Here is a 25,814-nt window from a genome sequence, read left to right as displayed (position 1 = left end):
TTCTGTTATTTGTTAATCTGCCATTAGAAGGCATTTGTCTATTCTGTCAGCTCCCTCTGGCTTGCATGGAAGAGTTTATTACTCAAAACTTGCCAGGGCCTCGTTAGCCTGACAAGCTGCATTCTGTTTGCCCTTAATGTGTCTAATAAGTGCTGTCAAGACCATGGAGAGTTAAAATGCACAGCCTGCTAATTTAGTGGGAAGCCTTGAAGAGTCTCTGCCTATTGGAGAGCATCTGGAAGGTATCTCGGTATGCCTTGGTCTGGTGCAGGGTTCGTCAGGACAGGCCTGAAAAAGTAGATGAGATATAGGCTTAGGAATGTGGTAAATCAAAGGATCATTCAGTAAATTCTGAGGAGTTTGGCACAAATGGTTAATCAGCTGCCACAGTTTCATGCCTGATGCTGGATAGGCCGTCAGATTGGTGACAGAAATGTGATATTGAGTATCACAGGGTACACCTGCATATATTTATGTGAATGGAAGTACCCACACAGGCTGCAATAAAAATTCTCTTTGCATACACGTTTAACCATGCCCACTCCCTGCTGCCAGTCAGCGTGATCACTCGACTGACGGTGTTATTAAAAGGCTATCCCGGTTAATCTCCACTTTATGTTTGCACACTTAGTCAAACAGTGTTGTGGTAGATCTGTCAGCTCTCTGAAAGCTGGCAGGCTCCTTGAGAGCAGCACCTGTACATATGTAAACAAACAACAACAAAAAAAAAGCAGGATCATGTATTTTCTCCATCTGGCACCAAGCTGGAGCTTTACCTCTATTAATCATGCTCATAGCCTCAAAGGTTTTTTGTAGCTTGTTCATTGCCTGACCCAAAGGAGTAATGGTTCGGTGCTTGGCACGGAAAAGCCAGGGCTTCTGCATTTTGTTCCTAGCTCTGCAATCAATTCACAGCACAGGCTTGAGCAAATCTCTTAGGATTAGGTCCAAAGGGCTGAAAACTATAAAATGTAATCAGAGAGACTGTTCTTTCCAGGATTCGGCTACTAGACTGCAACCCAGAGCCTGGGAATTGTTACCTGGTCCCTCTACACAGCATCGTGAGGGGGAGGACACCTCTGAACAGCTGTCACACTGGCTGAGGAGATCTCAAAGGAGAGCAAAACACCAGAGAAAAAGGCAGATGTTATACTTTGTCTCTCCTCAATAGAGGCAACTTTTGGTCTCTACTAAAAGTCTCTGGTTTATCTTCACCAAATCGAGAGCTCTTCTTATTTTTTTTAATAGAGATCAGTTTTGGTGGCACATCTTTATACACATTTCACTGCTGAGCACACCGTGTGGAAGATCTGGTACCAGTCTCACTGTTGTCTAGAGGGATTCAAAGCCACCTCCAAGAACAAACTCTACTTATGTAGATGTGGGGAGGAAAGAGGTTTCCATCATTCCTCCTGTTGAGACAGGGGGAAAAAAATAAAAAAGAAAAAAATAAGAGGTTGTAGTATCTTTGTCTTTGGAGATATTGAAAACTCAACTAGTGACTCTATGATGTGACTATGTGATTCTAAAATTATATGAAAGTACTCTACAGCAAAGAGTATGTGAGTTTCCTTTCAGCCTCATGCTTAGAGGTCTCACTGTGAGAGACTTTCCTGTCCTCATTCCGAGCACTGTTCCTATATTTTATGTCTGTAGCATATGTCCATAACTTACTATTTTTCCTTCGCAGGGGAGGGCACCTATTGCTAGGCAGCAGATGCGCACATCTGCCTGAGAAACGGGATGCTGCAAATAAACCCATGGGAAGTCTGATGCCAGACGTTCAGGGAAGGTGTCCGAATGGTGAAAGCAAAGAAAGAAGCAGACTTGAATGTGAGAGGTTTGGATTTATGCACATAAATTTTACCTACTCCACATTGTATATGTTCATAGTTTCCTTAGAGATGGCCCCAAACCCAGGACTTAAAAATCTTTACTTATGTTACTAAAAAAAAATGACCTGATTTTCAGCTGGACTTAACAAAGACACCTTCTATATTTCAACCCTAACAGGATCATGACTGAAATGAAATCATACACAGATGAGTGTCCCAATTGCTACTGTTATGAATCCTGCTGTTTAGGTTCATGTTTAACAGGAGGTATATGCAAGGCTCATTTGCTATCAAAACAGTGAAGAAGCTCCTCATCTGTCACTGTCACAGGCACCTGCCGCACTCCACAGTGCAGAGAGCAACTAAGCAGTATGAAAAGCCACGGTGGCAAACACGAGGATTGATATATTGATTACACAATGTGTTTTCCTTGTCATAGTGGAAAACACCTCTCAGAGAATCCAATTGCTCCACACCACACAGACACGCAAGAGAAGCCACAAGATGCCACGGAGCATTTGAGGTGCGTAGCAGGGAATAATCTCTGTTGTGGAATAAATAAGTCACCTGTGCTATACATACCAGAGCCGGGCAGTGGGGTAACTCTTGCCTATCAGAGAGCTCATGCAGAGGTCCTTTCAGCCAATACTTACCTCAGATACTTTCCAGGAGCTTAGATGTCATCCCAGCTGTCCAAGTGGGCACACCGAGGGCTCACCTCCCAGGCGTCGTGCACAGTAAACTAAACAGTGCCAGGGAAGAACGTGCACAGGCAGTTGAGTGCAGTCATCCACACATCGTAGGAATAGCTCCCAGCACGGTCTTGGCCCAGACAAGCCCTGGGCCAAACACAAGTCAAAGACCATTTCCAGTAGGTAGTCTGCATGTTTTTCCAGTAAACCATTCAATTCCCGGGGAATAAGAGGGCGTCAGACGTGCACTTTTCCACACCAGTTTGCCTCAGCTCCAGAGAAGTGTCCCGACAACATTTAATTTACAAGAGTAAATGAAGCCACAGAATTTTACTGGCTTGTTGGTGCGAAGGAGTCGTAGCTATTTTCACTCTGGAGGGAAGATCAGTGGACAATTTACGAGTGATACCTGCAGAACAATACCACAAATATGTATCACTGCACTTTGGCTTCAATTGAGGAGTTCAACAAAGTCACAGAAAGGTTTCCATTAGCTTCACTCAATGCCAGGTGAACTGTTTTGTGCTCAACTGGCTGCCCTCGGAGGCAATTCATCCACTTTCCCTCATGCTGGTGTGGGACAGAGGAATTGCAGTACTGGCTCTGGGCCCTGGCCATTTACTCTTGTTGATTGTTACTGATGTGAGCCAGAATGACATACTTAGAAGGAGGATAGAGGAAATGGCAGGCTATTTAGGTGGAGTAATTTCCATCTTGGGTGCCTCATTGTAAACTCAAGGGCAACTTCAAATCCTGAAAAGCAAGGATTTTCATCCCTATGAATCTCAGAAAGTTGGGCAAGGTAAGCAAGGGGAATCACTCCCCTCTCCCCAGAAATTAGCATTATGAAACTGTTATAATGATCAAGAATACCTGTTATAATTCTTACTCTACTTTAATCATCCTCTTCGTTCAAAGCTGAATAGATCTCTAAGGGATGGTGTTTCTAGAGTATTAAAAAAAGTAAATATTTAAAACACTTCCACACTTGAGTATGTATTGCATGAAAACATTGTCAGGTTCATAACACGACTGGAGAGAGTTTTTGAATTTTCTGTTTTACTTTCTCCTTAACCCTCGAAGTTTTTGAAATTTCTGACGTATTTTCTCCTTAATCCTTAAAGTCTACCAGGCCCATCTAAAAACCAAGAGAACATAAAGCCCAGTTCAAAAGACCCTGCAACCTACATTGGTATATGAAATCTCTCTTCCAAACAAATATTGCCTTTGATATTTCAACCTCAAAATTCCCAGCAGTAAAACTGGAATACTGCTGCCTTCCTCACCAGGGGGCCGTTTCTCAGAGCTGCCCATCACCTACAGCCGACTCTGGAAAGCTGTATTTTCCACTCATATGCTGGAAAAAATCACTTTACTTCTCTAGTTCTTTTCCTGCCCTTTTCTGTTTAGTGACATGCTCTTGAGGCCAGCAAGCACCTCTTTTGATGTACCTATCATAGTCCTAATACAGAGAGGGTATGTAGAAATTGCTGAAGTATGATAAAAACATTATTACCACTGTTATGGACTCTAGTGAGAAAAAAATGCCTACTTGCTGTTGCCGTGACATTTAGTCATTTGGCTATAAAGCTGTAATCTTCACTTAGTAGAGTAACTCTGAGACCAGATGACATTCATTGCTCTGCGCAAACTATATTTTGTTTTATCTGTATTTTATTTTATTTAATTGCTTTGGTCAGTCAAGTACCAGAAGTTCAATGGTTCATCTCATTTCCTGAGGGATGTTTCTGCAGACTAAAGTGCCAATATTTCCAGGCAGCTCTGCAAATATAGCACAGAAGAAAACATACAAAAAGAGTTGAGAAATAAACACTTTTTTAAAAAATAAAAAGCTTTCCTGAGTTGAAAAAAAAAAATTTACTTGAAATTACATCTTTATTAAAACAAATAGGAAGTCTCTGGTATAAATTACTTTGATGTATTAGATGTGATGCTGAATACGATTTTCCCCTCTCTTCCTTGGATAGTTAAGCTCAAGCAAGCCGACTGTGATTTATCTTCTGCCCTCTTAATTTTGACATTGTGTCCATGTTCCTCCTTAGATACCTGGGAGAAAAGTTTGTCCAGATTTAGGATGTATCAGCATTATGAAGTCTGGATTTCAAATAGCTAAATCATTTGCACGAAGTTTCGAAAACAAAAACAAAAACACCACAATGTTTACAAGCTATTGATGGTGGCAGTGGAAAAGCTTTTGCTACTGATGGAAGGGAAACTGGACTGGCACCAGTAGTGGGAATGTGACCTCCCCCAGCAGTCATCAGGGGAGTAAATAGCAGCCCACACATTCTCAGAAAACTTTTCAGCAGTCAAAAACATTTAGCAATATGAGAGGAAAGGACATCTCTGCCCTTAGATCAAAAAGAAGGATGTCTGCCTCACTGTGATGGTGTCCAGAGTCCTGAGCATTATAGGAAACAGTACCCTTGCAGGAAGAGCAGCCATGTGCAGTATGCCATCAAAAAACAGTACAACACGTGCACTAAACCCTCAGAAACAGGGTTGTGTCCCTTGATGGAAAAAAGAAATTATCCACAGCACACTTGAGAAATTTTTACCTTCATGAATTACAAAGGTTTTTCCATTTTGTTGTGGTTGTTGTTCTTTTCCAGTTTGTTTTAAAATGTAACACACTAAGGAAAACATATTGCAACTGCAACTGTTACCTGTGTGACTTTAGCAGCAGCTTATCTGTAGTAAAGGTGAAGTTCTTTCCAAGATCTACAAGCTCAGGAATCCACTGCGGAAATGCACCGGTTTTCAGCAAGAAGGCAAGGTGAAGTTAACCATTTAGCTGGTCAAACAAAGCAATGTCAAAGTACAGAGGATGGAATAATCTTTGACAAGCAAGAATACTCCATTCATGCTACATAGTGTGTTTCATACCTGGAGAACATCATAGACCTAATTCTGGTCTGATTTTCTTCGAAGTCAGAATATCTGTACTGAAGTCAAGGTTACGGTCATATAAGCCCTGGCATATAAGATTATAAGCACTCCCACCTGGTGAAGTGATGGGCAAATGGATCCAGGCCACTTTACCATGTTAAAAAGAGCTACTTTCATCTAAATTGTTCTTTAACCTCCAGTGTTATACATCCAAAGTAACCAAACTGAAGTCAAAGTGATTCCCTGGCATTTGATTGTATTAGCTGGCTGAAGGGCATTAGACACCTTTTACATCTTTATTGGTTTGAATTTCCCCATATATAAATAGATACACATTTATAGATAATGGTACTACATTTAAAACACAAGCCAGTGCTTGAACTCAGGGCATAGAACATGCCTGTGATCTGTTCAGAATTTCTGGCTACAAAGGCCAGAGAGACTTCACCTCCTTTTGTTAATTATGGAGGGGACAACTTTGTGAGAAGCATCAAATAGCCGAATTTGAACTTCACATGCAAAAGTTATAAGAGTTCCATAGGACTAAATTTAAAACTTTTAAAAACTTTATGTGGGCTTTCAAATGTGAAATCCTTTAAGCCTCTTTCAGTCTTGGGTCCCACAGGAAGATTTCAGAGATTTCCCTCATACTCAGAAATCAGCAGCTTCTCTTTTTCCTCATAATTATTACCCTTGGCCTTCTCTTTTCAGTCAGTCTTCCTCTAGGGTGGGCTTTTTGCTACTTCTAATTTAAAGATCTTAAGAAGGTCACTTTCTCAGCCAACTTTATAGGATATCACCTGTCAGAATGGGGGCTGAGGCTTAATTTCCCTTCTCCAAAACACCTATTCAGAGACCTACCCCTTCATCCAAGCAGTCCAGTAAGAGCTGGAATCAAATCATTGCTTAGCATTATACTGAGGATACATTTAAATCCAGAATCCTAATTTCATCCCTAGGTCAACATGTTTGAGAGACCTCTTTTTCTGCCTAACTTTCTCTCCTAGCTACCTTTGCTTCACCTTCTGCATCCATCTAGCACGTGCAACAAATTCAATTATAAAAAGCATGGGGTCTGACTCCCCCTCTTATTTCAATCTGTTTCATTCAGCAGAGGTATTTCTGAGTTGCACAACAAAAAGGGCTCTTTTGGATATGTAGTGATGCTGTGTTAATCCAGGTATTCTCTGAACTACTCTTCTGAATTTCTCTCATCTGCTGCCTGTACTTTCTTCAGAACTGTGTGTGAGTCCATAGAGCTGTTTAACAATTTATCTTTACAGTTTTGCAATCCTGTTGATTTTGCAAATATAAAACTCTGTGAAATTTCTGTTTCAATCTTTCATGTAGTTTCTGGTGGCAGGATACAGTAAGGCAGGATTCATCCTTGTGTGCATTCAGATGCTTAAACACTTCCTTCCATGTCCTCTGGTTATGATTTATTTCCTCTGATGAATGACTGCTTCATCAAAGTAAGTGCATCCAGCTCATGACAAAATTGATAGCTCAAAGCTTTTGCCTACATGAGCTGGTATTTTATTGAAATGTTTGCAAGAGCTGCAATACACAAAAGAGATCCAAAGACAAAAGAATAACAATAACAATGTAATGAGGGTAGCTCTTCTGAGAGCTCCATCGAGAGCCAGACTTCACAATATGCTAAATGAAAAAAAAATAAAATAAAAAAAAAATAAAAACACAACGCACCCACAGCATACATAAGATTCATTGGCAGTGTTGTTTTCTCCACCCAAAATGTTTGTGTAAACATAGCCCAGAGGAAGGCAAATCATAAAAGAATACATCTCCTTTAAGGAGGCTTCAGAGAAAGATGAGTCTCAGGATACTCCATAAAGTGTCAGTTAAACAAGCAGCCTTTGGAGCCTGGCCCAGTCCACCTCCCACACACCCAGAAACTGACATACGGTCCTGCTGTCTCCTCTCTCTGTAGCTGCCCTGGCTGCTGTGACTGTGGGCTTGTCTCTGTAGAGAGACAGCACTTTCCCTCATCAGGGTTTGTTTTCCCCTTTTAGTGCTGGGCTCTTCTTGCCCAAATGAGCAACCCGTTGCCTCATCAGCTATTGGGTCTGGAGGTACAGTTTTTCTCCTCTGCCTTTTAGACAATGCTGTTATCCAATATTGTGGGTGCATCAGATATTTCAGAACATCCCTCCCAGTAGGGTTTTCTGTCGAACTCCCACAGAACAGTCTGTTGATGTATGTCTTGAAGGATTTGTATTCCTAGAGCATGCAGTATCCTACAGACAGCAATGACCTTGATCATAACAGAACTGTTGTCTTAACAAAAGACAAACATGAGTCTATGCCATTTCCAATTCACTTCACATTGAATTCCAAGCTGTTCCATCTCAATTTTAGAAATAAACATGTCTGATCTGACCAAAGGAATGGCTCAGCCCATTGGTGGCTTTATCCTGCTAAGAAATAATTCAAATCTGGGCTACAAATACAGATAAGAGAGTTGTGATATTCTCCTGGAAGGAGATATCTTCTACCTGCAAGTTATAGCATAGAACAGCAACCTGAAGAACATGACCATCTTTGCCATATAAACTAAACCCAACAAAAAAAGTTATTAAGAGTAAATGACATACATGGAAAACAATGCATGACACTATGGATATTTATGGGTAAGATCAGGAATATCTTTGCTCTCCCAAGAGGTTCACCTAGCAAAGCACAAAACAATTTGTGTGTGAGATTTTGCAAGTGACTTGACTGTCCCTAAAGCAGGGATGATGGTTCCCTCTGTCATTGTCTCCTAACAAAATCAAGTGTTGTCACATAACTACCCAACGCTCAGATTTATTTCAGTCCCTATTCATGGAATGACCTTCCTGATTAGTCTATAGGCCCAATTTATTTATTTATGTATTTTCCCCCTCCCCCCACCCTAGAAGACATGCAATGGATTGCTATCCGCAAGCAGCTATGCACAACAAATACAACTGACTGTTTATTCGCAGTTTACAGGACTAGCCTGGTTTTGAGGGAGACCATGTACTAATCTTCAGCCCTGCTACACCACACTGAATAGTCTTTACTGCTTTTCATCTACCAACTTCTGCTGTTTCTTGTTTTGCCATTAGACAGCTGCGACGAACTTTGGAGCAAAAGATCATTCTTATTGGGAACACAGGGGGTTAAGTTTCCTCTTCCCCAAGATGACTTTGGCATACATATGCTGATTCTGTTTTCAGTTGTGCCATTTCTCTCCCAGTGCATGCACAGTCACAGCTGTGAATGAGTTGCAGGCTTAAATTTTTAATGCTGGAGGCTATTCCTAGCTACCTCTTCGACATTACCACCTCTACTGCATCCTGCAATGTACCCATGGAGACATCCTGGGTTCCATTTAATTGGAACACCATTTACATTTGTCTTTCCTGTTTGTTTGTATCTTTGAGGTCTTAAATGGAGTCTTGCTGAGGAATGGTAACAAGTTTGTCTTTCTCTGCTTATTCATTTCGGAAAAAAAATAAAATATATTCAAACTACATTCTCTTCAAACTGTTGCTACAGAAAGAGGAAGAAGAGTTCTTAACTCAGAGTAAAAGACATCCAGTTAATATGGAGGAAAGACAGGAAAATAATGCTGTTTATTAATAGCTGGAATAAAATGATCGCTGTGATTTATTTAATGGGATAAGCTAATCTCGGGGTATTGTTTTCCAGAGTGTCATTGAAATAATAATAAAACAACAACAACAACAAAACAAACAAACAAACAAAACAAAACAAAACAAAACAGCCTCTGCACTGAGGAGAGCCTCTGCTAAATAGAGAGGACTCAGAAAATAGAGGCAGAGAAGTCATCCTCACTTTATAGGGCTAAGGCACAGAGAAGGTAAGGTCAGTAAGTCTTGTAAAATTTGGCAGCTGATGTTGTCTCTTGTCAGTTTAAGTCCTATACTTTAAACTAAACAGCACCTCTTTTTCATTTGTAAAATTTCCACAAATCAGTACCTTGCACAATTTGGAAACAGGCTGAAATCTGTGGGAGATTTAGGTAAAGGACATATCTACAGGAAAAAGAAGCAATACAGTCCATTATGTGTTTCTATAGGACAAAAAGATTTTTTATTTTATTTATTTGTTTGTTCATTTATTTATTGATATGTGCCTTGGCTGCCAGTTAGTTAATCATCTTTCATCTTCTGCAGGGAGTGTGCTACCTTCCTTTTGGAATAGGGCAACCACTACAATGGGCACCAGAGAAATTAAGTGTTGAATGAGAGAAGTAAAACAATGTGTCTTCTTCTCTGGTGTTGTGCAAAGAAGGATCACTCATAAGGAGATTCTGTTGGAGATGAATTTACCTCCTACTTTAGTCTTAGGAAGTGTCATCCTCTAGATCTCATGATACATCAAATAACAATCGTAATTTGCTAGCAGTATTAAAAACAATATTAATATACTGCCTACACTTTCAATGAGATAGAATTTATCTGGAAAATCTTCTGGCCATTCTCCCTCAAATGGGGAACATGCTAATGGGATTACCTCAGAGTACTGTCACTGAAAAAAAAAAGAAAAACGTGATGGTGGGGGAAATGCAGTCTGCCCTTACAAAATCCTTCGGTTTTGTTTTCAGTACACTCCAAATATTAACATTAACACAAGCACAACCTGAAGGACAGCAGAAAAGAAAAATCTATAATGAACCTAGTTTCTAGCCCTTACTTTTTTAGGAATGGTAAAGCTATAAGATATAAATCTAAATGCTTTAAGGAATAAATCAGGCCAGAATATAGCCACTGCTGAAGTGCTTCTCATGGCCAGTGTTACCTTCTAGCAGGCATAAAGTGGCTAAGCACCCACAAAAATGATGGATCCCAAAGCAGCACAGCATCCTTCTGGTGCTGTCCAATGCCTGGACTTACCAAGTTGTTCTTGCTGTTAATTAGGGATGAAGCTTCCTGCCCCAGGACTTACTCTAACACAAAGGTACCTGATGGGAAATTTCTGTTTGAAAACTTTGGCTAACTTATGCACAGCTGAGGCTAGGTCCGTATTAGTATGTACAATGTTCTCAAGGTGACTGTGAACGAGGATGGATGTAGTGACAAGTGCCGTGACAGTTCTGGGGTGAGCGTATGCTCTGAGTATTTTGCAGATCAGCTCTGCCTGTCTCTCTTGGCTCACTGACGCTGATCAGGTCCAGTCCTGGCCGCTTCAACCTGGGGCTTTTTATAAACCAGCTAGATTTTGCTGGGGGTGAAACCATAGCTAACAGGTAAACCCAAGTGTCCAAATGCCACCATCTGTTATTCCTGTGAGGAATGGAAAACATGCTTTTGGGTCTTGTCCTGGCCTAGGCATATATTCTCCTGTTATATACCTCTCTCACTGTCTGAATTATTCCCAGGGCGTCTCATGTGTCCAAATTTGCTAAAACCTGTGTGGACTGAGTAAGGTGGATTCAGGTTAATGGCAGCCCTTGGGGGCTGCAGGGCTGCTTCTCACTCCTTGCTCTCCCAGCTGCTGTTGCACAGCAGGTGTGTTTTTTTTGTTTGTTTGTTTTTGTTTTTTTTCCCTCCCCTTTCTTAAATCTGCTCTCACAGAGGCACAAACAACATCACTTATTGACTTGGCTCTGGCCAGCAGCGGGTCCCTGTTGGAGCCGGCTGAAATTGGCCCTTACCTGATATGGGGCAGCTGCTGGGCTCTTCTCCCAGAGGCTAACCCTGCAGCCACCCACTACCACAATCTTGATATGTAAACCCACTACAGGATGGAGCCAGTGTCCTGTCTCATGGCTGGCTATACAGAAAATGAAGACAAAACATCCTAGAGGTACACAGAAAAAGGACAACTAGACACTTCATACATGTTGTAGATAGGAAATACAGATACTGGAAGAGGAAACCAGAGAAGTTGTGGGTTCTTCCTTGGACTTCCTCAAAACTCAAGTGGTTATGGCCATGAGAAACCTCCTGTAAATTTGAAGTTGCCTTGGCTTTGAGCAGGGGCAGATAGATGACCTGTAGTTAGCCCGATAAGACTGTAAGGCAGTGTTTTTCATATAAGCGCATTTTATGCAGTATCAACTCATATTCAGATTATGTTGAACCTGTTTCTCGTTTCAGCCTCTTAAATGGTTGTGGCTGGACTTGAACTCAGAGAGACAAACATGCAAAGGCATTTTAAATTGAATTTAAACAGAATGTTGTTGTCCAGGCCTCTGTGGATTTGGGCCTTAGACCACAGACCAACAAATCTTTTTTTTGCTGAAATACTCATCTTATTTCAGCTATTTCAACTTAGAACTTACTAGGAAGGTACAAATCAAAATTAAGAGAAAAACTGTGGATCTTTTACATCAGCTTCAGCCTAGTTGGATTTCACCTGAAGATTTCTGCTTCCATGTCACTGAAACATAACAAATAAATAAATGTAAAAGCATTTTCTTAGTTTACACCAATTGCAGATAGAATAGCTAGACCTGTAGAAACAACTTCAACATGAGAAGTCATTTCTCTGCCCTTTTGAAAGCAAAACGTGGGTATCAGGATCTTATTAAGTTACAAGCTGTTGCTTTGCTGTTGAGCTGCTTTCATCTGCAGGTTTTCTTCTGGTCTGTCTGATGTAGAGCTGAATCAGACAAATGCACTTGAATGCCATTTATAAATTGTATTGCATTTATAAATATGTACTACTGTAGTTTTTTTACTGTTTGTTTTTGTCTCTGAACTCAAGAATCTTATCTCATCTGGATCTGAGAAGACACGGGTTAGAATCCTGTCTATACTGTCCCCTCCTTATGATCACGGTCCATGACAATCCCGTTTCCTCATCTGAGGCATTTTATCTACTGAAGATTTGGAGAATAAACACAGCCATAGTTTGCAAATGCAAATGATTGCTGTGTCTCTTCATTGAGATAAATAGCAACAGCCAGAATTTGATTTTTTTTTTAATTCTTTTCTCATCTCATTGGTATTCAGCAAAGTACTTTAATGTTGATTTCATTCATGCTGCAAAACTGTTTACAGAATAATAATGCCTTAATCATGTGGTAAAATGGGGTCACGAATGCAGTGGTGATTAGGGCCTGAAACAGAAATCTCAAAAAATGATACACACAGCTAATTCACTCTGCAATTTTCCTTCAGTAAATGAGTAGTCCCACTGCTAGGAATCAGTGAAGCCTTATATAGGATGAGGTAGGATTTTGGCTGATTAACTACACCACAGCTCAGCTTATGGCCAACACCACAGCTACTTTCAGACTTCCAATTTAAGCATTCAAGCACAGTTCAGCACAAAAGAGTTCACAAAGAAGTCATCACATTAAAATTAACAGCTGATGGTGTGATGAAGTCTTTCTATATATTGAAAGCTCAGTTATTGCCACTGATGTTGTATATGTTATCAAATGTGGTGAAAGAACTTTGAGTTATGTGGTTTTTTTTTTTTGTTGTTTTGTTTTTTGTTTTTTTTTTTCAGACACTGGAGTTTTGCTGCAATGATATAGTGGAAAATGACAGAGTTTAACTTGTCTGAATTTACTGTACCATGCCAAATGTAAGAATCTGGAACATGGATGAATACATGTGGGCTTACTTCTGTTGTCCTCACTGGATACTTTGCCTATTTATGAACCCTGTAGCTGAGGTCACCTTCATAAAAAGAACCAATGAGAATGGACTTAACCTAATAAAGATCTTTGACCGATGAACAACAAAAAAGTTTATTACCAAGCATTAATTAACTTTGATGCCAAGCAGGTTATATGTTCTAACGATGAGTTAAAAGATTTCCAAGAAGCACTTCACATTTCTTTATTATTTCACCCAATTTACTTTATTAAAGAAAACATGAACAGAAAGGGTGCATAGAATTCTCTGCAAGGTCAAGATTGGTTGCAAAATATTTAGTGGTAAAAAGCAGCCTACTGAAGACATTCAACTTTACTGAGAATCATAATACATTTCGATTTCCACTGAAATGCTCAGCCCAGCTATCCTACTCCCAGCAATTTTTATAGCTATTTATATATTACCCATATTGCTTTATTATTTTACCTTTAAGAAGTGCAGTTTAATGCTTGAGTGCTTTTCAATTTTGCCATTCAGACTTCAGATTAACTTTATAATGACTAGCTTAATTTTTACAGGTTGTAACATGTATTTTGTCTGAAAGATACCCCTGGTGATATGAGGCTTTAGATGACTTTGGTTTTGCAATAAAAGTTAGATGCAGTCTGATGCCTTCTTACAGTCATATTGTGGCTGATTATACGACTTCATATTCTTTCTGGCCATTGTAGGATGCAATTTACAGCATATTTCTTTCATGGGGTTTGAAAAGGCAGAGATCCCTGAACTGCAGGGTTAGGAACAATTTTGCCCTTCATTTCTTGAGCCACAAACAGATTACAAGTGGGTGGGGAGTCTGCATAGAGCCCTTAAAATTGTTTAGTACAATGGGAAATGAGCATCCAAATGGGAAAGTAATAATAAAAAAGGGACAAACAAACAAACAAAAAAGACATGCGTATACTTGAAAACCTGTTAGTGGGGATGGGTATTCAGCGTTGATTTGACTAGCTTTGAAAGGGTCAGACAGAGACAGCAGAACCACAGAACAAAAGCCCTTGTCTTCCTCTTCAAACTTTTTGTCTCTTGAGTTTTGGGTAGGATTTATTTTACATTACCCTGGGAGATTTTAGCTCACGCTGAAGTAGACACTTACTAGCTGAATTGTTCACTAGGCTCTTCTGAATACATTGACTAGATCCTCATGATCTGTTGCAGAGCATAGACACCCAGGGCAGGAGACTGTATTCCACACGTGAATTTTAGGTGTTACAAGATATCCTCCTTGCCGTCTGCATGCTGCTTGGAAAGCATGGGGTTCTCCCATAATACTGTATTTCATCAGCTACCTCCACGTAGACATCTTTGATACTGCGGAGTATCACAGATGACACTAGGCAGATGTCTGAACAACCCAGTGCTTTTTCACATAGCAGGTATCTGTAGTAGGTGTCTTAGACTCAAAAAGGACTTACCCTGGGTGTCTTCAGTCCAGATGTCTCCAGCTAAACACTAGCTCCCACTGTAGTTATTGGGGAGAAGTTCAGCAGAGTCAGGGAAGTTTAGGATGGGACTCTTCTGACTAAATGTAGGAGCTTAGAATGACATGAAAAGCTCAGTTCAAGGAGTCTCAAGTGATACTTAGGTGTTAAGGAAACCGAGTCAAGACTGTATAGGTTCATGTATTTTACTGACTCTGTTGACCAGCTCTTCAGTGACTGCACAGGGAATCCAAAGAGGTTTGCTCAGAGACATCTGCATGGCAGAAACAAACGTTCAGTCAGTCGAATCTCATCTTGGATCTCCTAGGCAGTGTATCACAAGTGAGTGGGCGGCAGATCACAAGAAACATAACTTTGCTCTTCCACCACAATGAGGCTGGAGGAGAGCATTCCTATCTCTAGGACAGCTGAGCCCAGGCAAATTAAATGTTGTACTCAGAGGTGAGGCCCCCATAAACTGTATCAGTAGAATTGTTAGGAGCAACTGGACCATCTCACAGTTTGAAATAGCTGAGGAATGGGAGCAAGGTCTATTCTCCTGATATATGAAGAGGCTAAGGAGTAGACATTAATGTCTGGTAAAGGGTAGCAAAACCCCTCAGGGATATAAACATCTTAAACTGTCACATTTTGGTAAATGTGAGAGGCAAAATGTAGCAAGAAGGTTGCTCATCACTGTACTTCCTATGAGATATATAACCCCAATTATATGTTGAGAAGGGAGAAAGGACTTAAGCCCTCCAAGCATTAAGTCACAGACTTTCACATACACTGCTGTTTGCTAGTTCAGCATCCACAATTTTTTTAAGGACCAAATTCTGGAGAAGTGTTACTGAACCATACCCCAATCCATTCTGAAAGAGAAGTTGGATCTCAGTTTAAATGTTACATTACATACAGGTTTCATCTGTGCATAAATAAATTAATACATAAAAAGAAACAAACAATACAAACAACCCACCAAATAAATAAATAAATAAATAAATAAAGTGATTAGCTGAATTGACCTTGTAGCTAGGGCTTAAGGATTTACAGCATGTCTGCAAGTTGAGTCTGGCTTTAAAAGTGCTCCCAAGTGTGCAAAGTTGACAGTAGAAGAAACACTTGTTTTCCCTTTAAGTTTGAAGGAGTGAAGCCCTCATTTGCAGCAGTGGTAGTGTCTGAGATGGGAGTCATAGGGTGCATTAATCTGTGAGAGAGTCCTGGTTGAGAAAGAAATCCAACCTGAAGAAGTTAATTCCCCCCAGAAATCAAAAAGCCTAGAAAGAAAGGAACAAATTCTGCAGTGATAAAAATACATATTTGAGTTCAATCCCTTTTAAGCCACACTCTTATCAAACAAATATTACCAATTGCCAACACTTTTTTTTTTTCTTCCTTTTCTTTCTTCAATGTGAATTTAACATCATTAGGGGAGAAGAACCGTGAAAACCTCTGTCTGTTTTTGTTGAATGGGATTAAATGCTTCAGATAAAAAAGAAGTTATTTGATGTCATAGCTAATATTAGAAAAAAGAAAAAGGTCTGCAAAGGTCTAATGGAATGAAAGAAAGAAAGAACCTTTTTCTTTTGTTTAAGGAAAAAAAAAAAGGATAATTTCTCATTGACTCTGAGCTTCTCAAACACTCAACTTTCAGTAGAACTCATGGAAAATCATATAACTTTTTTTCCCCCAAAGAATTAGATTTCACTCACTGACATCTGTTTTTAATAATAGATGCAATAAAACTACCTGTGCCAAGAAAGTCAGAACCTTATGCTTACTGTAATAAAGCAGAAGGATTTACAATTTGGTGCAAAAAGGTTTTATGGTTCACTATAATTCTTCAATTCAGAGTGTTTCTTAACTTTGAGACAGAAGTGATTAAAGTGAAGAGGTGGCCTATTATTGCTATTTTTCGTCAGTAAATTTCAAGTAACATTCTGAAGGTGGTATCAATTGTAGAGAAGGTCAAGAATTACCTCCTGGAATGATTTTTCAATGGAAAAAGATCTTTTGTGAAATCATACTTTTTCCATGTAAAATTCTCCATGAGGAAAACAAAAATGACAAACGTGCATACACCCACAAAAGAAAACACCTGCAATTTCAGTATTCAGACAGAACATGAAATTACAAGACTGCCTTCCAAGCAGTTAACTGGAAGGTTACAGTGATACCTGGACCTCAGCTCAAATGCTCTTTGAAACAGTGAGGAGGAAAAACTGATCTCACAAAGGGATTGGATTTGCATAGTAAAGTTTGTTTGTAACACTAGGTTGGTTTATTAATTTATATATTATATCTATTATATTCCAAGTCCTTATTGTTAGTTTAGTTCTTTTCTGTAGAAACCTGTTGCGGGAGAAACTTAATTTTTGCATGCTTAGATATAATGTATAGTGTACCAAACTAAAATTTAGAGAAGTAAAGATACCACCGTGAAGTACCAAACTAAAATTTAGGTGTAAAGATAAGATGTAAAGTAAAGATACCACCGTGAAATTCTCTTTATAGCAACCAAGCCTGAAAGAAAACATGATGTTTATGGTTTAGGGAGACATTTTGTTAACTTTTTAAAGATCTACCCTACTTTAAGAAATCACAAAAGGAGAGGAGTGCGCAAACACTGCCCAAACAAATTCATTGATGCACCTTTTAACCAAAAGCTATCAGCTCAGAGAATTTATCTTTCATGAGATAAAGTTGAAGAAAAGGCCTGAAGCTGTGTGGTTATTCCTGGAGAGATGAAAATGTTACACTGTGATGTGCTGTTGTCTGGACAACAGCAGAATCACTGGCTTGCTAAAGCATTACCACTCCAGACCCTGTGGACTGAAGGATTCCAAATGTCACTCTAAGACATGAAAGTCCACTGTCAAAGGGAAAAAATGAGTGCAGGTTCAGTTCATGATCATGGAAAATGTTAGAATTGACTATGGGGAAGGTTTGCCAGCTCTCTTTGTTATTTATTGCCAGATACAACATTGGACAAGTGCTTAGTCTGAGTATGATCTCTAAACTAAAGCCAGAAAATGGACTGAGTTCAAATTGCACTTATTTACCTTAGTAAATGAGATAAGTATATCTCTTTCTGGTGCTTGAGTCATCTCATTTATAGCACTGACGACACAACAGGTTTCTGACAAGGAGTTTTCTCTAAAAGCATCCTGTCTACAGCTAGTCTATTCTTCCCATGTGCACGTCTGCAATCAGCAGCTAAGTCCTGATAGCAAGCTTTTACTGGAGACAGCGACAGGGAGCGAATGAGAGCTTTTCTTCTCAGCCTGACTAGGAACTTGTGTGGTTTTATGAATAAAGAAAGCACCCCATCAGATTGGGAAGTCAATGAGAGTGGTCTAGTGGGGCAACATATCAGGGTTATCTTCTGACTCTACCTGAAACTTCTACCTGAAGACTTCTAGAAAGGGAGGTATTTTGTTAGTGAAAGAAAGTGCATTGCTGCTCCTTTGTTTCTTCTTCCACCTCTAAAGGGGCCAATATGATAAACCTGTTTGTTCTTCTAGATGTGGGATTTAAAAGGACATTGTCCAGCAGCCTTTCTTTGTCATTCACAAAATACGTCATCTCACATCACAGCCCTGGCTGTCCCCAGGAGTCCTGGGGCTCCATAAGGGTGTGGGATGGAAGAGCGAGGGACTCCAGCATGTGCTTTATTCCAAGCTGTCATAGTGCCACCGCTTTTACCACTGGAATATACTGGCTAAAAGCTAGCTTGGGTATGTCTATAGTGCTATGACCTACTCTGGACAAGGATGGGCTGGTTGTCACTTCTTGATGTCAGACTTGGTTGTTGTCAGGCAGAGAGCAAAATAACACTACAAGAGAACCTAGGAGATGGCATGGGACTTTCCAAACACAAAAACGGAAATGTAAGAAACAAGAGGATGAAAGAGTCTGTGTGGGTGTGAGAAGAGAAACTGTTGGGGAAGAGATAACTTGATTTTGAGGGCTCGCCAAATAAAATATCACTGTACTGTATGAGTCTGAGGGCTCTTGGATCCTTGCGCAAATGGGCCAGCCCACAAGTGTTTGTCAGGTTCTTTTGGGGAAGTAATGATGCAGTCACCCTGAAAGCTGTGTGGAATCAGCAGAAAATCAGGTTTCTGTACTACGCTCACAATTAATGCACTCTCTGCTGCAATAAATTTACACTTAATGATGCATTTAGTGGTAATAAATGTTGAGAGCTATAAAATATTCTTACAATTGTTATAATTTGCTACCTTTTAGATGTCAGTGACAGGTGGGAACATGATGTGTACTATTTTGGGGAAAAATTCCTAAACAGTTGAGGTAGAAAACCATGAGAAAAGAAAAAGAGAACAAGGTTACTGGTAATTATAAGTACTGTTTCTCTATATCAATCATAAGAGTGCTGAGTTAGGAAAATAGCATTTAGAAACTTCTTTTGTTAATTAGAAATATTCTCCTTGCATCTATACAGTAGTATTCCCTCTGAGATTTCTGTGCCACCAAGCAAGGCGTTTAGGAAGTCATTATGACATACAAATAGAGCATGCTAAATTAAACTGATTAATTCACCATATGAATATTTTCAGCTGCTTAATTTTGGCTGACAGTAAGTTCTAATGAACACCTAATCAGCAAAGAAAGTCCAAATATCTGAGAAGTCTGAATCACTGAAGAAGGCGTGACACAAAACTTACCTACAAGTAGAGGACATAAGACACACTGTTTTCCATGGGACCAGAATTTTGTTCAATATACTCCTCCAAGTAGTTCAGAGCTAATCCAGCCCTGACAACCTGTGAATCTCCCTTCTGGACATTTCAGACAGGAAAGTTCAGACACAAAGATCCATCCATCCATCCATCCATCCATCCATCCATCCATCCATCCATCCATCCATCCATATCTATCTGCCTGTCTGTCTATCTATCTATCTATCTATTTAGAGTACTCCCTAGAGTTCAGGATTACTAGGAATTTGATCCAGTGGTCCTTGGCTGGGCTGAAAAGCATTTCTATCATCCCACATTTTCTTTATGGAGACAGGCAGTGTAGGTGAAGGCAGCTAAAAATTAAATGTGGTGATCAAATGGTTTGGACAGGCAGAACTGACTCACTTTTCACTTTCTGCCCTGGAATACTAAAAGACATGAGCTCACTTTTTGGCATGGGGAAGAGTGAAGTGGAAGGCTGAGAATGTCTGAAAACATCAGCTTGAGCAGGTGCAGGGAGGGTAGGTGGAAATATTCAGCTATTGAATATTGGTTCACATAGTTTGGATTTGTTTTAGTATTTTTCATAAAAGCTTGGAGTTTAGAGGGGCACAGTATTTTCAGGGGCCATCAAGTTTCAATCAACAAGGAATAGACCAAGCTAATGTGAATAAAACCACAAGCTTGTCCCACTTCTCTTCTAGAACTTCACCCCATCAGATCTAAAATGCTGAGGTTCAAAAATTTCAGTTAATGAGTTTTCTTTTACTATTTGCCCTTTAGGACCTCTTTCAGACTTCAAGCTACTTGCACTACTGTAAAGTTTCCACTATTTGGAACAATAAAAAGTACTGAAATCTCAAAGGAAGGTAAGATAGCAAGAACTGTCCATCTTTATCTTGTGCTCACATCTAGAAGCTGAGGATGATGAGAGCAGAACTCTTGACAGCATGTTTTTACACAACAGGAATGAGGGTGAGATGTGTTTACAGTTGCCTCTATGGTAGAGAAGCCAGAAGAGAGAGAATTTCACCTTAAGCAATGAGTCATTGCTAGTTGTATTTTTGCATCAACACAGCGTAAGAGAAAGAAGGCAGAGTGTGGTAAGTAGGATGAAAACGCTGTATTGTGTTTACGTGGCAAAGTTTTGGTCTTGAGGTGCTGCAGGGTTGGTCTCTGAGAACAGCCCAGCAGCTGCCCCATGACAGATAAGGGCCAGTTACAGGCAGCTCCAACAGGGACCCGCTGCTGGCCAAAACTGAGTCCCTGAGAGATGTTATTTGTGCAGACACGGGGGGACCTGCTGTGCTACAGCAGCTGGGAAAGAGGAGTGAGAAGCAGCCCTGCAGCCCCCCAGGTGAGTGCAGCAGGAGGGCAGGAGGTGCTCCAGGCAGGCAGCAGCAGTTCCCCTGCGGCCTGTGGAGAGGCCCCTGGTGGAGCAGGCTGTCCCCCTGCAGCCCACGGGTCCCACACGGAGCAGATCTCCACGCTGCAGCCCGTGGAGGAGCCCCCGGTGGAGCAGGTGGATGTGGCCTGGAGGAGGCTGCGGCCCTTGGAGAGCCCCCGCAGGAGCAGGCCCCGGGCCGGAGCTGCAGCCCGTGGAGAGGAGCCCACGCAGGAGCAGGGGGGCTGGGGGGAGCTGCCGCCCGTGGGGGACCCGTGCTGGAGCAGTTTGCTCCTGGGGGATGGACCCCGTGGGACGGAGCCGTGTGGGAGCAGTTCCTGAAGAGCTGCTGCCTGTGGGCAGCCCCCGCAGGCTCAGTTCGGGAAGGACGGCATCCCGTGGGAGGGACCCCATGGAGCAGGGGCAGAGAGGGACCGTGAGGGAGCGGCAGAGACGAGGTGTCAGGGACTGACCGCAGCCCCCATTCCCCATTCCTCATTCCCCTGTGCACTTGGGGGGAGAACGTGGAAGGGGAGGGGGGAGGGTTAGTTTGCTTTTAATTTCTCACTGCTCTAAGTAATAGGCAATAAATTATATTAATCTCCCTGCATTGTCTGTTTTGCCCATGACGATAATTGTTGAGAGATCTCCCTGTCCTTATCTCAACCTTTGAGCCCTTTCCATCATATTTCCCCCCCCCCCCCTTTCCCTTTGAGGAGGGGGAGTGAGAGTGGTTGTGGTGGAATTCAGCTGCCCAGCAGGGTAAAACCACCACAAACATGCGCTGAATAACTCCTGAATTCCTGTGGAACATGCTAGGGGAAGTTGAGGTCCTCTTGTGCAGGGAAATTCTCTTTGCATAAGAAAACCTGAACAAATCTGTTTTCCAGAGAGTCCAGGGCCCCTTAGGCGCTGGCACTGCTCTCCTTTTTGTTGGTCTTTGCTGAAAGATTGAAGAAAGAAGCAGGCAGAAGAGGCCTGCATGGCCTCTGTACTAATGCCAAGTGCATTCTCTGGTTTAAAAACTTATTCTTTAAGTGATCTTGCTCAAGGAGACTGCACAAAAGAGTGGTAGGAGAACCTAGAAGAAAGCAAAAAAGCTCTATTTTGACCTAAAACGCATTTTCCCCTGTTGTTTGCATGGAAGTTGCCCTGTCATTCTCTTCCCTGCCTTTGGCAGGCAGACATGAGTTTTCATTTCAAGATGACCTCAAGCTGTAATGAAAGATGGGATATCTTTATTCAGCCCCAGTGATGGGCTGCTCATGTTCACATGCTTCTGGATGGCTTGAAGTACATACATGGTACATTCACGTCTGTTTATGAAAGACTACGTAGAGACCTTGTCCTTGTTCCTAACATCTGCCTTCTGCTTCTTTGTCCCCAAGAAACAGCACGCCATTCCTTCAAACATAAAGAGATGCCTTTCATAGAAATCCTTGCCTAAATGTTACAAGATGCAAACAAGTTTCTTTTCCCTGTGACATCACTTCCATGATCTACAATCCAAAATTACATACTGGGCACCTCAGTAATTTGGGGCGATGACATATTTATAAAGTGACTTTTTCTGAGAGAAATTTCTGGCATCGGGAAAGCCAGATTCCAAGTGGAATAACAGGATTCTACTTAAAATTAACAAACATGTGCTTCAGACATTCCCCACAAACCTAAGGAAATGAGACAATTTCCCCTGCTTACCTCGACAGGAAATATTCGCTCTGGTGATGTCTCGGAGTAGCAGAGCACTTAGGTAGGATTGACTGGCTGGGGAGTAAAAGCACTCCCTGAGCAGCCGTCCTGCTGTCTCTTGAAATGTTACCCCATGCTGTTTTCTCTGTTTGGGATAGTGTCCTCTCTGTACCCCTGATCCCTTCTCTCTGCGCCCTCAGTACAGTGCCAGCTTTCACGCTGGCACAGGCTACAGTCACATTGAGGTGTGGTGTAAGGTCAGGATCTCCAGGCTCTTACCTCTCCCACAGTAATTAAAGCTCCTCTGGTATGGAACGAAGATACCTTTTCACCTCTTTATTGACCCTCAACATCCAGGACAGCTTCATTCTTCTGTCCCACTTTGAGGAGATCTGTTCATTGCAACATAGAAAGAATAGGATGAAAAACAAACTTTTACTATTTTTTTATCCCATGACTGAATTCCTGTCTTATGTAAGCTGGTGATAAAAGAGCTAGGTCTTTTCTCCCTTTCTCATTAAAAGTGTTGTGAAGGTAATGAAATATTGTTTTCCTTTTATTCTAATCCTTGAATGAGTTGTAAACAAAACCCACCAGATATCCATGCTGTCATAGATACTATCGGTGAAAATTAACTATGTCCCTTACCCCAGTTCATCAGTAGATGGTGGCAAAGAGTTCTTGCTCATCTGAGTTTCGGACCCCAGGGGCTATACAAATATGACAATAACAACAACTGATGGGTAATATTTTACCATCTGCTGCACTCCGTAGCTTCAGCTGCTGTATTTGTGTGTAAATGAACCTGTTGCAACTTCCAGTTGCCTTCCGACATGAAAAGACTTGTGAGTTCACAGAATCATTTGCTGGCAATGTTTCCTTTTTCCAGGTAGTCCTTATCTTCCAAAGGTCTCCAGACCTTATTTGTCTGGCTGAATCCAGGGAGTGCATCTATCTGCAACTAAGTACTTCTTCTCACTATCTTGGTTTTGTTATTATTTACTCTGTAGTTCTATTATTTAACAATGAGGCATATGAGATATGATGTGTATGAACTATGTGGCAAAATACAACTATATTACAAGTTGCATTAATCTATAATTAGAAAATAAAATGAAAACTATTTGTCTGTACAAGAAACCAATACACAAAACATGCAAAGTCTCTTACATGGAAGATCTTATCAGAGAAATAATTATCTCCTGAAATTACAAGCACTGTGCTTGAATTCTCAAGAGCATCTTACAGCACAGACTGGTGTTTCATTATTACAATTTCATGGAACTCTCAGATCACTAATCCTAAAGCCTTTATTTGGGATTAGAATATAGATTGTAATTCTTTATGGGCAGAAATGTATTGCAATTTTGCATCAGCAATCTGCTAATAACCAGACCAAATTAGCATTTTAAGCTTTACTTGTGGCAGATCACAGCATGTGTCTATAGTCTATCCTTTAGCAACACAGCCTGGGAGGCACATAATTGTAGATGTCTTTAGTATTGGCAAGAATATTGGGAAAACAAACAAACAGACAAACAAACAAACACAATGGTGAAAAGCTATGGGGTAAACAATAGCATTACTCCTAACATTAAAGCTGTTTCCTAGTTCTGCATCCAGTCTGAATTTGAAGCTGACATTTGTGACAAAGTAGCAAGTGCCATTTTAATTTCCAACATGACATTCTTCTTTTTTTTTTTTTTTTTTCCCACCACCACTTTATAGTCATCAAAATGTCCTGCCCATTGTCCTTCCCAATGTCCTTCCCCCAGTGGGGAAGCACAGCTTCCTCACTCATTCAAAACCAGTCTAAAGCCAGTCTTGGGAATGAAAGTGGAAGCCATTTTCCATCAAAGAGAAATACAGTGTTTTGATATATGTTGAAATACCCATCCACATTCATAGCTTTTAAATGCTATTCTTAATAACATTTAAACTCATTTTAAATACTTAATAGCAAGTGAGAAATGTCACTGCGGACAGCTGGTAATTGCAGAAAGCTTGACTGCAGAGATGAAAGCAAAGATGGTGTTTAGCTGTACTGGAAACAAGGCAGGAAGTAATGCAGAAGATCTAATGAAAGGGAGAGGTTCAGGGCAAGAGATGCAATTAAACATCTGCCATGGTGAAAAAAAAAAATCCAAGTAGAGATTCCAGATAGAGAGATATGAAAGGCTCAGGCCACTCAGTGAGGAGGGGAGGCAGACGGTGGGGGCCCTTTTATAAAACAAAGAATGGTAAAAAGTTCAGTCGTGCAACAAGGGACTTTCAATTAAGCTAAAAGGCAACGATTCAAAGAGCTCAGGAAAGAAAAACTGAATAATGCATAATTAACCTGAAACATATTGTCACAACATTTCACTAGTAGCAAGCAGCTCAGAGGAATGTACAAAGAACATAAAAAAAAAGAAAAAAAAAAAGCTGAAGCATTAGTACTACAAATGTTAATCGTATGCCAGACATGACATACATAATGTTCTTACTTTTTAATTATATGGCTACAGTCTATTTTTTGTACAGGACCCCTGTCTTAAGTAGGTAGAAGATGGATACATGCAGGGACAGAACAGTGTTTGTATGCATAGTTCAAAACCTACCTTTAATGCTTGAGGGTTTGGCCTTACCATCACAAGGCTCTTCTTTTTGTCTAAAATTGGTGTAGTGCAATGACCCTTTTATTAGAGATTTCACAGTCAAAGTCCACGTTATACACTGAGCATGAGGTCACTGGCACCAACACTGTGAACGGCAGTGTTGATCAAATGGTAGACCTAGCACTGGGTTTGCCATAAAGACCCTTCCATTTTCTGCAGAAAAGGACCTGGGGTCTGGACAAGCAGCAAGCTGAATGTGAAGGAGCAATGTGCTCTTGCAACGATGAAGGTAGAACAAGTCCTGGGCCACATCTGCAAGCCAGCAGATCCAGTGACACATTACATCTTCGGCCACACCTAGAAGGATGGCTCCAGATCTGGTCTCCTCAGTTTAAGAGAAACCTTGAAGAACTGGAGATGGTCCAGTGGAGTGCCACTGAGATGATTAGATGGTTGGAGAGCTTGACACATGAAGAGAAGTTGATATAAATGGTTTTGCTATGCCTAGACTGAGAAAGTATTGAAAGGATCTAATCACAGTCTTCCAGTAGTTTTTACACATGCAAAAAAAGTGTGGTAAATATTAAAGACCTGGCTTGACAAGTCCTTAAATAACCTAACCTAAGGCCCCGATTTTGACAGGAGTTTGGTCCAAATAATCTCCAGAGTCACTTCTCACGTAAATATTTCTGTGATCCAGTGTCTTTCACTGTCCTATCCTGGGGGAAAGAATGAATAGCTTTATGCTCATTGGCATGGGGTAAGAGCCATACTGTCTGGGGAAGGTGCTGGAAAGAGCTGGAGAGAAGAGGGACAAGAAGGAAATGTCATTTACAGCCTTCAGCTTCCAACCTGATACAATGGACAAGCATGACCTAAAGGATTTGTCCTGTCTCTGCTGCCTAAATATTCTTAATACTATTCCTTGTCTCCTGCTGTGACCTTCGCTGTGGCA

At 40.8% G+C, this 25,814-nt stretch overlaps 1 long non-coding RNA gene across 1 annotated transcript; it reads right to left on the bottom strand.

Annotated features, from left to right (window-relative positions):
• LOC136789807 (uncharacterized) lies at nt 1-22,762 on the bottom strand. The gene is made up of 3 exons (XR_010828825.1): nt 22,272-22,762; nt 2,489-2,936; nt 1-288 (listed from the first exon to the last, which is right to left on the bottom strand). It is a non-coding gene; the product is annotated as an uncharacterized lncRNA (long non-coding RNA).
• Between the last annotated feature and the right edge of the window lie 3,052 nt (nt 22,763-25,814).

This window comes from Anser cygnoides, chromosome 2 (assembly GCF_040182565.1).
Source record: "Anser cygnoides isolate HZ-2024a breed goose chromosome 2, Taihu_goose_T2T_genome, whole genome shotgun sequence".
Classification (NCBI taxonomy): Eukaryota; Metazoa; Chordata; class Aves; order Anseriformes; family Anatidae; genus Anser; species Anser cygnoides.
Note: the sequence above shows the minus strand (reverse complement) of the source record. Positions and strands in the feature narration are given on the sequence as shown.